General features: G+C 38.5%; 1 protein-coding gene across 3 annotated transcripts in view; it reads right to left on the reverse strand.

Moving 5' to 3' along the window:
* The window catches only part of CTNND2 (catenin delta 2), a 930,783-nt gene that overhangs the window by 675,887 nt on the left and 242,243 nt on the right, over positions 1 to 12,653 (reverse strand). The gene's annotated exons all lie outside the window — the stretch shown is intronic.

Consider the following 12,653-nt stretch of genomic DNA (forward strand, 5'->3'; position numbering starts at 1 on the left):
TCACCAGGGCCTTGTTTATTATGTACTGAAATAATTCCACAGGCGCTTTAAGAGTTGAGATTGGGAGGATGGAACTTTCATTATTTCTGCAGGGATGCCAGGGATAATGCATTTCTATTATTAACATCTACAGTTCTCCAAATTCTTTTTCAGAATCACCACAACTCAGCCACATCTCAACACGGTTAATATGCTCATCCTATTTCTAACATTCATTTCTTTTCCTGTTTCTATGACTGTACTTTAGTAAATCAGCTCCTGACATTCCCCACAGGAAAGAGCTTGCTTTCTCTTCTTATAAGGTAGATAGGCTATTTTTTTAACCCCTTGTTTTCAGGCCCCTTTTCGGTCTTGCCTTGCAGACCTCCTGTCTGGGACCTGCAGCCTCTCTGGGTTCTGCCAGCAGATCAGCTCCCAGCTCCCAGCCCTCCCTCATCCTGGATGCCAGCTTTTCTGCAAGCATTCTGAATTTCTCTGTCCTCTACTTGATGTCATAAATCAAAGCTCTTCTGCTAATCTGCGGTCTTCTAGAACTGGGTTCAAATTCTTCATGTTCTGAGGACATGAAGAACACAGCATCAATAGTTTAATCCCCATTCATTCATGTTTCTACTATCACCTTAATGGAGTTTAAAGGAGATGAAAGAAAAATGAGAAAAAACTGCCCCTTCAATGAACACTACAAATGATCCTTTGATACATAATCAATTTAGCATGTATATTACACTTCCAATGGAAACTACACACACACAAACACACAACTGTTTATAAGTTGGCTATAGACTCTTTTATAGCTGTAACTACTGCCAATCTCAAATCTACTTTTGCCCCAGGATCATTCTACAGGAAATATTAGCTTTGCCTTCCTTCCCCTTCTTCCCATTCTGGGATGAAATATCTATTAAAGTAGGAAGTAATTTTTGTGAAGGGGCATACTGCTTTGCTATCTCCATCTAGATAGTGGTTATAGCAGAGATTTCCCGTCCTCAGTAATTATGGAGATAAAACTTTTACTAGAAAGGGAATATAGACTTGGGGTGGAGGAAGTTGTGCAAATGACCAATATCCACTAATAAGAGGCAGTGACGGCAGTACAGGCAACCTTCAGTGAGTATTTCTACCCCCTCTTGATTACATCCCACCCTCCAGTACAACTTGGCAAGCTACCCCTACTGCCTGAAAAAGTGGAACTCTCTTAAAGAAAATCAGGTCCAATGTTCGAGCTTGGAAGATACTTCTGAAACATTATAAAGTGTGTCATCTTAGCAACCAGCTGGAGTGCATCCATTTGGGGCAGATCTATTTATCAATACACGCAGAGAGCAAGCTGAAGACTTGCACACTGGTGTTGAATGGAGCATGAAGAAAGAGCAGTGGAGACCGCATAAATATTAAGCAATGACCTTCCGTTTAGAAGTTGGAGGCAATTCCTCACACGGACTTTTATGCATTTAGAATTTATTTCTCTGGGTTCCAAGGTGCAGGCGGACTGGACTAGGAATAAATAGTATCATGATCTAGAAAACCATGGGGAAAAAAAGGGATACCAGCAGAAAAAGGAGTCACTACCTCAAACAGATGGCAATCGGAATAAAAAGACAGCCATTTCATTTCGTAGCTGTAAAGTTTTAAAAGAAAAACAACACATTCAAAATACAATCATGACCTTGGAAAATATATACTTAACTTTTTATATTTCTAAGTGTCCTCTGAATATTTAAGTAACGAATAGAGGGAAAGTGTATGCCCCTGAGTAGACCGAGTTCTTGCCAATGAACTCTTGTAACAGAACACACAACTCAGGGGTATAGAGATATATTAAAAGATCTTCTTGCTAACAGCTCGCTTGAAATAATGACTACAAATGCCCAAAAGCAGTTGAGAAGTTGGCTTCTGCTCAAACAAGATCTGCATCACAAATATTTTCATCTTGAGAATATACATATCAATACCTAGCACTTAATTTTCCCCCAATTACCTTTCCTGCAAACTTTTATACAACAAGTTGCTCTTATTTGAATTGCTTCTGATTTGCTTATGAAAACCTCTAGTATAGAATTTCACCTCTTTAGCCTCAGAACAATACTACTCAAAATTAGGCTGGAACACACAAATAGTCTGTAGTATCGATTTCTAACTCGCATGTATGTCTCAGTCCTCATTTTGAAAATTATGATAATGACCTTTACAGTCTGTTAAAAACATTAAAAAGATAGACCTTAAAAACCAGCCCACCAACTATTCACCAAATAATCACTGTTTATAAAATATATACATTTTTGTTTTTTTAATTATCATCTATGATTCATTTTTCAAACCCACTTTGGTTTCTTCTCCCTCCATGAAAAACCCATTATAGAATAACCACGTTATCTTGAAACTGGAGGAGACCTCAGAGATCATCTAATTGAAAGCCTCGCTTTATAGGGAAGGACACTGGGGCCCAGAGAAGAAATACATAGAAGGATATAGGCTAATCTGCTTAAGAAAAGTAGTACCTTAGAACAAGGCGTCAGTAAAATCTAATGTAAAGAACTGGTCTCCAGAGTCTTTGATTTTAATGAGAAAAGATAATAGCCTCTCTAGCTCTCTCTCTCTCTCTCTCTCTTTTAATTCAAATGAATTCACTTCAGACTTTTTAAGGTTTTGTGAATATATTCTGAGGACCTTAGATCAGATGAGGGGGTAGCGTTTGCCCCTCCTGGAGATTAATGGCTACAGCACATCTCTTCTCCATGGCTCTGTAAAGAATATGCACACAGTTCCTTAAAAAACTAAACACAGAGCTACCATATGATCCAGCAATGCTACTCCTGGGCATATATCCAGAAAAGATGAAAACTCTAATTCGAAAAGATATTGGCACCCCAATATTCATAGCAGCACTATTCCCAGTAGCCAAGACATGGAAGCAACCTAAATGTCCATTGACAGATGAATGGATAAAGATGTGGTACATATATACAATGCAATATTACTCAACCATAAAAAAGAATGAAGTAATGCCATTTGCAGCACCATGGATGGACGTAGAGAGTATCATACTAAGTGAAGTAAGTCAGACAGAGGAAGGCAAATATGATATGATATCACTTATATGTGGAATCTAAGATATAGTATAAATGAACGTTTTTACAAAACAGAAATTGACTTACAGTCATAGAAAACAAACCTATGGTTACCAAAAAGGAAAGGTGGGGAGGGATAAATTGGGAGTATAGGATTAACAGATGCACACTACTGTATATAAAATAGATAAACAACAAGGATTTACTGTATAGCACAGGGAACTATAATATCTTATAACAAACTATAATGGAAAAGAATTGAAAAAAAAGAATATAGATATATACATATATATGTATAACCGAATCACTTTGCTGTATACCTGAAACTAACACAATATTGTAAATCAACTATACTTCAGTTAAAAAAAAAAAATAATAATAATAATAGTAAAAAAACTTTTAAAAAAGAATATGCCTCCAGACTGAATGATCCAGTCCCAAAAGTTCTGCCAAGGACTCTCTCACTAGAGAATCCAGTTCCTCGGAAAGCTATCAACACTAATTTTTGGCATTTTATATTATGTTTCCTAATCTTTTATTTATGCCTCAATTCTACTGTCACTTTAAAAATTAGCAAGAGGCACTAGCATTAGTCTAAGGTATAACTGGTACTCTAGCAATACAGTGGATGCCTTAATTCTCTTCGTTAGCTCTGCAGACGTCCTTAAATTTTCTGAATTCCCATTTAGTTCTTCAGTTCTACAAAGTCCATTTGAATTATAAACATGTTCCCTGGAAAAAAGTCGTTAACTGCACACCAACCATCCCTATAACTGAACAGAACATGGGTGCCGACTACTCTCCTTCCAGTAACCCCAATTTTGCAAAAGGCTACCTTCTTATTGCTTTTTAAGAAGAAAACACTTCCATGATCTGTGACAATTTAAATATCCTGGTTTTGGCCAATCATTTCCACTGGAACTGAAAAGAAAGATTTGAGAAATCAGACACAGCACATCATCTCAGGACAAACTATCGTAATCAGTGGCTTTCAAAGAGGGCGATTCTTCCTCCAAGGGGTATCTGGCAATGTCTGTAGACGTTTTTGACTGTCAGAACTGAGTGAGGAGGTGCCACATAGTCATCTAGTGGATAGAGGGCGGCGACGGGACTACACATGCTACTACGTACAGGACACCACACACGACAAAGATGCCCAAATTGTCAGTAGTGCCAGGGGTGACAGCCTTGATCTGAATTCTTGCTACTCCGAGTATTGTCCTCATACCAGCAGCTTTGAGCTCTTCTAGAAGCTTCTTAGAAACTTGAGTCCCACCACAAGACCTACTCAATCAATGTACATTAGCAAGATCACCAGGTGAGTCACGTGGACTGTCAAGTTTGAGAAGCACTGATTATACAACACTTAGTCAATCCTTAAGCGTTAGAAAAGATCAGCTGTCTCATAGCCCAAAAGAATACCCTTAACTTAAATAATAGGCTCACTGCTACAGCATCTTGTCTTTAATACAATATTACCCTTATTACCACTAGTTCCACTGGATATCAGTCATTGTTACATACAAAAAAAAAAAATCCATTGTTCAATAATACGGAAAATTCTATGTAGAGCAAACTTAAATGTATTGAAATCTCTAATAGGCTAATGTACCTTAATAATCTCCAAGAGAGAGCTATCATATGTACCATTTCCCAAAATTACTTAACCATAGGATCTATTTTTCCTCGGAGCATTTAATAGGTTTAAGGTTTCACAGAACACATTTTCCTTTTCTCAGCATGGAAACTAAAGAGAAATTGATTAAAGTTCAGATCTCTCGCAGTAGAGTCTTGAATGAGTTATTACCTATGATACCACATGTTGCTTCAACAAAAGACAAAACCCAAGGCCTGCCTTGACAGTGAAGAATCTCCTGGGTAGCACTGCATATTGAAAGGACAAACAAACTTTAGGCCTGAAGATGAAATCTCCTTGTTCAGAAATCATATTAAAAAGACACATGCTTTCCTCATACTATCTGACTGCTCTAGTGATATAACACTTTCTTCAGAATGTCATAGTAAAAAAAAAAAAAAATCATTTCACAAGCAATTCTTTGGAATAAATGGCAAAATAGAAGGGAAAAGACATAAGTAATTCAAGGCCAATGGTGACTTTATTATGCACATAAATTATCTGTAGTCACAGACTGTCTCTTTTCATCACTAATCATATTAAGGGTTATATAAGATTCACTTAATGAATAGAATTGCCACAGCTTTGCAAAAACCATGGACATTTCCTTAGCAATTAACAATGCCTTAGGGATGCTACACACTAAGTTTGAATCTCTGGCATTTCATGTTGATATGGACTTATCTATAAATAGATACAGCGTTACACTACAAGAAAAAAATAAGCATACCTTTATATCTGTGAATAGTGGTTAAAAGACCAGAACATGGAGTCACACATGTCTGGGTTCAAACCTCAACAGCCCCCCCTTATTAAGGCCTGAATTCTCCATACCCGGCACCCCCAGCCACAGAAAAGAAAGCACTATACCTTCCTCACCAAACACCTGTACCAACGTGGCATGAGAGATCTGAGCTATCAGAGCAGGGATCTTGTACATAATAAGGCAGTGTGGTACCAGCAATTACTACCATTTTATTTTAAATTTGTATTTTTAAGGCTTCCTAGCTACTGAGACATCATTGGGTGAAAAACAGTCATTTTCAGTTTATCAAAGTCATTCTCTTGGACAGAGTTCCCATAAGGAAAAATGAGCCCAATCACCTGTGACAATCAATGGTGTGATAAAGGGATAATGAACCACATCAATTCTGCTGATCAATGGAGTGATAAATGCCAGAGCCACACAGCATTAGGAGCAAACCTTAAAAGTACTTAACTTTTACTGAGTGTAGCATTTATATTTTGAAAAAATCAAGTGTTTACTATGAGATGCATGATTGAGTTCAAGGTGTTGGGCAGAGGTTTTTCTAAAGGTGACCATGAATGGATTCAAGCCCACTCTGAGTACAAGGTAGAGGATTTTGGAAAAGGTGAGCCATCCTCCCCTGTTACGATTCCATGTGAAATTCCTGAACAGTTTGATTCTTTAACAGTATAGAATCATCAGCTAGGTACCTCTTAATTCTCTCAGACATTCTGCCCTACTGTGTGCAATGTGAGGGTTGAAAGCCTACACTGGAAACATCACTGGTCCAGGAATAAGATAAACTCTACTCCGATCTCAGTTCTGCTATGACTGTCCATGTCCTATCAGAAAAGTCGTTCAATCTCTTTTGGCATCTATTTCCTTCTCAGAACAAGAATAAAGGAAAAAACTTTTTTTTTCCCCCTCACTCACAAGGTTATTCAAAGAATTCATTCAGGTAACATAAAATAATTTATATGTTTAAAATGATAAAGCTATTCATTGATCCCATTATCTTCCCAATAGCCTCTTCTTTATGGGGCATGATATAATCACATCTTTCTCTCGTAAGGCTTAATGTAATTATTGTTTGCTGTCCTCAGTGGATATTAAATTGCACAAGATTGACATGTAAGATCAGGGAAAATTTTTCTTAAGAATGAAAAAAAGACACAAGGCTTTGAAAACAACTTTGTACCCCAGTTACACATAGTAAAAATCAAGGTGTAGCTATTCAACAAATACTGATTGAGTACCATTATGTATCAGATACTGCCCAGGTGTTTGGACAACTTCAGTGATGAAAACACACAAAAATCCCTGTCCTCATGGAACTTAGATACTAGCAGCAGGAGGCAGAAAATAAATAATGATTATTATAACAAATTATATAGTCTGCTGGAAATGCTAATCAAGTATTTTTAAAAAGAATAGTAGACGAGTCTTCCAGGCAGAGGAAGGAGCAATGCAAAGGCCCTGAGGTTAAACCAAACTGGTATGCACAAGGCCTGCAGGGGAGCTAGGCAAGGTGGGCAGGTGAGGGCCAAGAGGTGATAGGGGGGGCCTGCCAGGTCTTAAAAGAAGAGGAAGCAGGGTTCCCCTGAGTGGGACATTGGGGACAGAGTACCTAGGTACAGGCAATAAGGATACAGTTTGTGGAGAATTTAATGATAATAACAAATCAACTGGTAATGGAAAAGAATCTGAAAAAGAATAAACAAATGAATAAATACATGTATATGTATAACTGAATCACTTTGCTGATAACTGAAACTAACACAACACAGTAACTCAACTATACTTCAATTAAAAAACATTTTTTAATTTAAAAAAAAAAACACAACTGGAATCACTATGCTTTTCTTTTACATCACGTGCCAGCAACTCTAAGCAATGTCACAGATAAAATACTTCTCAACCCCTAAATCTTCTGTTGGTCTAAGTTCTAAATGATTGCTGTGGTTACTGTGAAATTTTAATTGTATGTAAGATATACAGTACAACTTCCTGCTATCAGTCAACCCCTAAAAGCTGCCAACTCAGCCACAGGTATTCACTGCAGGAGAAAGTCTGTAATGATCCAGATTGCCTGAATTTGCTCTGGATTCAGTTTGTGTCTCCAATCCTTGTGGTACTACAGGATCCTGCCTTTAGATTCAAAGTCAGGATAGGACAGTGATTATAATGGCAAAGAAGTAGATCTTGAGTTATATTCTATGTAAGCTCTTGGCATTTTACTTGTGTTTCAAATTGAAAACAGCAAAACAGATTGCAAACTGTAAGGTGTAATTGGGTGTGTGTGCAAATTTTAGTTCATACAAGTAATATTTTACTTGTTTTCAACTGCAACTTTAGAAAATTATTTGAAAATTGTTATTCCTCTTATATCATAACTTATTAAACTGCAGTATTATTTTTTAATTTTTACTGAAATATAGTTGATTAAACTGTAATATTATCTATTACTTTGAGACACCAAAAAGCAATATGTTTCTTTTCTATTTTTTTCCTCAAAAATGCACTAATGTAACTAAGAAATATGAAACGATTATGTATTTCCTTTTTACCGTTATATTTGTTTGTTTTTTACCAGCCTGAATATACATAAAAGTACAAAGAAATTTTCAATTTCACCTTTTCTCTGGTCATCACTATTATCCATCTGATTTCGTAATTATTATTGGAAATAACTTTTTGCCTTGAGGAGGGAACGTTAAAAAATGACCCACTCCAGTTGTCAAATACACAAGATAGGCCGATGATGGGAAGCAGCCCCTCGATTTTGTTTCTTAAATATTCAGTGTACGAAGTTCAAGAAAATCACTTAGAGTCCGACTCTGTTACTTTTGGCCATCTTCTCCACAGTGGGAAAAGGTTCATTAATAGTTGAATCAATAAATGGATCAACAGGAAAAAGTGAAAACAACCTAGATAATAGGATCTGAAAGGCTGATAGGAACACATCATGCCAGATAGAGAACACAGATACCAAAGTGTCACTTTGTGTAATATGTACGGCAATACATTAACTTATTTTCTGGCTGTAAATATCTGGAACATGTTTTAGGTAAACAACTGTAATTGTTACTTCTAACTACAGCAACACTTAAATTGTGTGAATGATACCCCGCAATGTATTTTTTAAAATTCTGCTGGTTTTATAAATACATAATGACAGAGGAGAGGACATCAGTCATGACTGTCTATCATTGTATTGGCCCTTCAGGCATAAAATTAGACAATTGATACTCGTCACCTATAAATCAACCTGAGGTTAAATATTAAAATAAACTCAATGGGTACTTTTTTCAAGTAGAGATAACAGAAGTAATTTAGTTTGATGGCAGAAACCTAGTAGATGTGTTATAAAACCATCAAGAAGCAAACTATCAATTTTCTCTGATATACAAACTCCAAGCTATAATGATTCCTTCCATATATTTATTATACTATGACCCAGCAGAATATGAAACAGGTATATATAACATAAAATTATACCTAGAAATTTTGCTCCTCTTCATAGCATTTTTTAAAAGAAGAGACATTAAAATCATTTCCTGTAGTTATTTCTGCTAAATTAAACCATATATGAACAATTCTTTATTGAGATATTTGAATATGTCAATAATAATCATCATAGTCTTTCAATAGATTGGGACTCTCTTCTGGTGCAGTAATTAAGAAAAAGTCTGTAGCACTTCCAGACACATTTTCTGTATTACTCGTTCACTTGTAGCAGTTTCCTTTTTAGAAACAGGAAAATAAAAATTTTCGTGTGCTTACTGATCATCTAAGTATTACCTCCTTACCATAAAATATTCAGAAAAGTAAACAATATTAAGAAGAAAATAATCATCACACCACCTACGAAAATCATACAATAAAAACTACATCTGTATCAATACTTATTTTATAAAAATTAACCATGTTCAAATTTTTAAAAAATGGGATCGGGCTTCCCTGGTGGCGCAGTGGTTAGGAATCCGCCTGCCAATGCAAGGGACACGGGTTCGTGCCCCGGTCCAGGAGGATCTCACATGCCGTGGAGCAGCTGGGCCCATGAGCCACAACTACTGAGCCTGTGCGCCTGGAGCCTATGCTCCGCAACAGGAGAGGCCGCAACAGTGAGAGGCCTGCGCACCGCGATGAAGAGTGGCCCCCACTCTCTGCAACTGGAGAAAGTCCTTGCACAGAAACGAAGACCCAGCACAGCCAAAAATAAATAAATTAATTAATTAATTAAAAAATGGGATCATACTATTTATCTAGTTTCATAATCTGCTTTTGTAAAATTAAAAAACCTGTTTCCCACAACTGTTCTTGTCAATATGCATAAATATATAATATAGTATTCATCTTCTCAGTACACTGTATTTTATTTCACCAGTAGGCTGTGAATGATTTCTTCTCTTCCCTTCTCTTTTCTTTTTCTCAGTTCTCTCCTCTCCCTCTGCTTATTTTTTTTTTCTTTTTTTAGCATGATTAAAATAAACTGAGGACTTCCCATGTGGTATCTCAGCTTCTGTGTTCAGGGTTTTATGTGTGTCATCATAGTTTCCCTCAAAACTTTCTAAGTAGTCAGTACTAATGTACCCATTTTACTGATAATGAAAAGTGAGAATTAGAGAGACAGAGGATTTGCCCAAGGTCATCAAGAATAGTAGGCGGCAAAGCTGAGATCCAAATCCAGGAGGGTCAGTTTTCTATAACCCTCCCTTAACCATTTCACTGAAACAGACCTTGAAACTCAAATTGCCAGAACATTTTTCTCAGAATAAATTTCCCGCAGTGGAATTACTCCTAATTTAAAACTTGTGACATGTATTTTCAAATGACCTTCAATTCACATTTTGCCAAACATGTGTGGAAGTTCTTGGCTTTCCACTTCTTGGGATCCAATTTTCTTTATTCAATATTTAATAACATTTTTGTTCAATTTGCCTTTTTGTTCCTATCTGCTGAGGTAGGAGTCTTCTCTCCAGTCTCAACCCTCCTGAGCCCACCAGAGGAATGAGCCTACTGACCCAGGCTTCCTGAGGATGTCCAAGGATAATGCTGCCTGACCTCCTAATGCAGTCAAACCCTTAGATGCCAAAGGTGCATCCTGGCCCCAGGTGCTGTCCCTCCATGCTCACAGAGCTGTCGACACTTGGGGTCTGGTCTCTTCAGTCCCCAAGTGCACACTGGGTACTCTCCTCCTTAGAACTGACCGTCTCTCCCGACCCCCCTCACAATGTCCCCAGGATGCCAGAGCAGTGTGTGCCCAGGTCACAAAGTCCAGGGGAGCCTCGTAAAAACAGCCTTCTCCTTTTCTGTCTTCTAGCGCACTTCAGGCTTCTATTCTTCCAGTACCTCCAATCCGTTAGGTCTGGTAAAATCATTCCTGTGCTCATGGGTGACTCGACCCGTGATGACTGGCCTGTCCCATCACCATTTCTGCCTATCCGGCATCTCTAGTGCTCTTCACTCCCGTCGTCCCTTAGCTGAACTCCCCGCTGTATTAAAACCCTCAGCCAGCTTTCCTCAAGGACCTCTAAATCCCTGGTCCATTTCCTTTCATTACTAGTCTGGCAAAACATCCAATTAGGCTGTCTGCCTTCTCCATGTCTGAGTTCCAACTATTTGATTTCTGCTGGAGAAATAGCCCCAATGCACAGACTGCTGTTCCTGAGAACCCATGCTGCAGGGAATCAGCTCTCTCTACAGTACTTCTAGGTCCCCAGTCACCTGGCCCCTCCTCTCCACCCATCACTCTGCCCACTGTGGTCTGGCTTCCACGTGAACTCCTCTGCAGACAGAGCTCTCACACCAATTCCGCTCATCAGTGATGATCTCACTTCACCTCTCCTGTAAGTCTGAAATCCTCTTCCGCTGGTTTCCAGGACACCTCACTCTCCTAGTGTTTTGCTATATGATTTTTCCCCTTTCCCACTATACTTTCTGGGTTTCTCTGTCTGTCCCAGAACTGGTGGTGACTCGGGAGGCTGCTTTAGGACCTGTGCTAACTCTACACTCTGTCCCTTGACAACCTCTTCTCACGTGTTTTGCATCACTAGCAGCTGGCTTGATGATACCTCCCCTCTACACATCCATCCAATCTTGCTCCTGATCTGGAGCCTCTGTATCTAGTTGTTCATTTGCCTGTTTCCTTAGAAGTCCAAGTTTCTGCCTTTGCCACCTGGATGAAATATGGTTGTGTTCACAAATAGGCGTAGGAAAAGGAGCAGTCATGTTTGGCTACATCTTACTTAACTTTTAGATCTCAGCCTAGATACTGTTTTCTCCGGGAAGCCTTCTATAAGTGCTAAATCTGGATTAAGTGCCCCTCTTATTCAACAACAGCCTGAACTTCTATCACGGCACTTAACACACCGTATTGTAATTTCTTACACAATTTTTTTGTCTCTCTCAGGTGACTGTAAACTGGCCCCATGAGGACAGAGAAAGCACCGATTTTTTTCCACACTGTATTTGCAACACTACACAGTGCACACAGCAGGTGCTCATGTTACTGAGATGAACTGAACTGGATGGAGTTAGATTTCTTCCTGGGTTCTCTCTCCATACAGAGGCCACCAAGGCCAGGCAGTTTTGTCCTGCCCTGTTAATCTCCATGCCTCAGCTCTCATTTTTTAGGGATGGTTGCACAGACATCTTCTTCAAAAGCCCCCTTCTCCAAGCTTATCGACTCTTGCTAACTGATGCCAGTGAAGCCACTGACCCATCCATTTCTCAACGAGGAATCAACAGACCCATCTGGGTTCAGCTTTACACCTTGCTACACTTTGGAAAGTCCTTCCCATGATGATTTCTTCCAAGTTTATTTAGATTTACTTAGCATGCTGAAATCTTTAATCAATTTGGAAAGTAAGGCGATATATATATATATATATTTCTTTTTCCAGTTGGTTAGTTATCCTAGCAATATTTATCAAACTCTTTAAATATTCTCCCGTGATCTAACATTTCGGCTCTACCAAACAGCAAAATCTCCTAGGGCGTGGAGAAGAGTGTGGACTCTAGGGCCAGCTTCTCAGATCCAACCCCACGCTGACACTCACTAGTCCTCGGGCAGGTCCCGTAACCTCCCCGGGCCTCTGTAATTCAGGGGTAACGACAATAGTATCTTTCAGTGTTGTGATTAATTTACATGTAAAGTGCTCAAAAGAGGACTGACACAGAGCAGATCTTTAATTGCTCC

Source organism: Balaenoptera musculus, chromosome 3 (assembly GCF_009873245.2).
Source record: "Balaenoptera musculus isolate JJ_BM4_2016_0621 chromosome 3, mBalMus1.pri.v3, whole genome shotgun sequence".
In the NCBI taxonomy this organism is placed as follows: domain Eukaryota; kingdom Metazoa; phylum Chordata; class Mammalia; order Artiodactyla; family Balaenopteridae; genus Balaenoptera; species Balaenoptera musculus.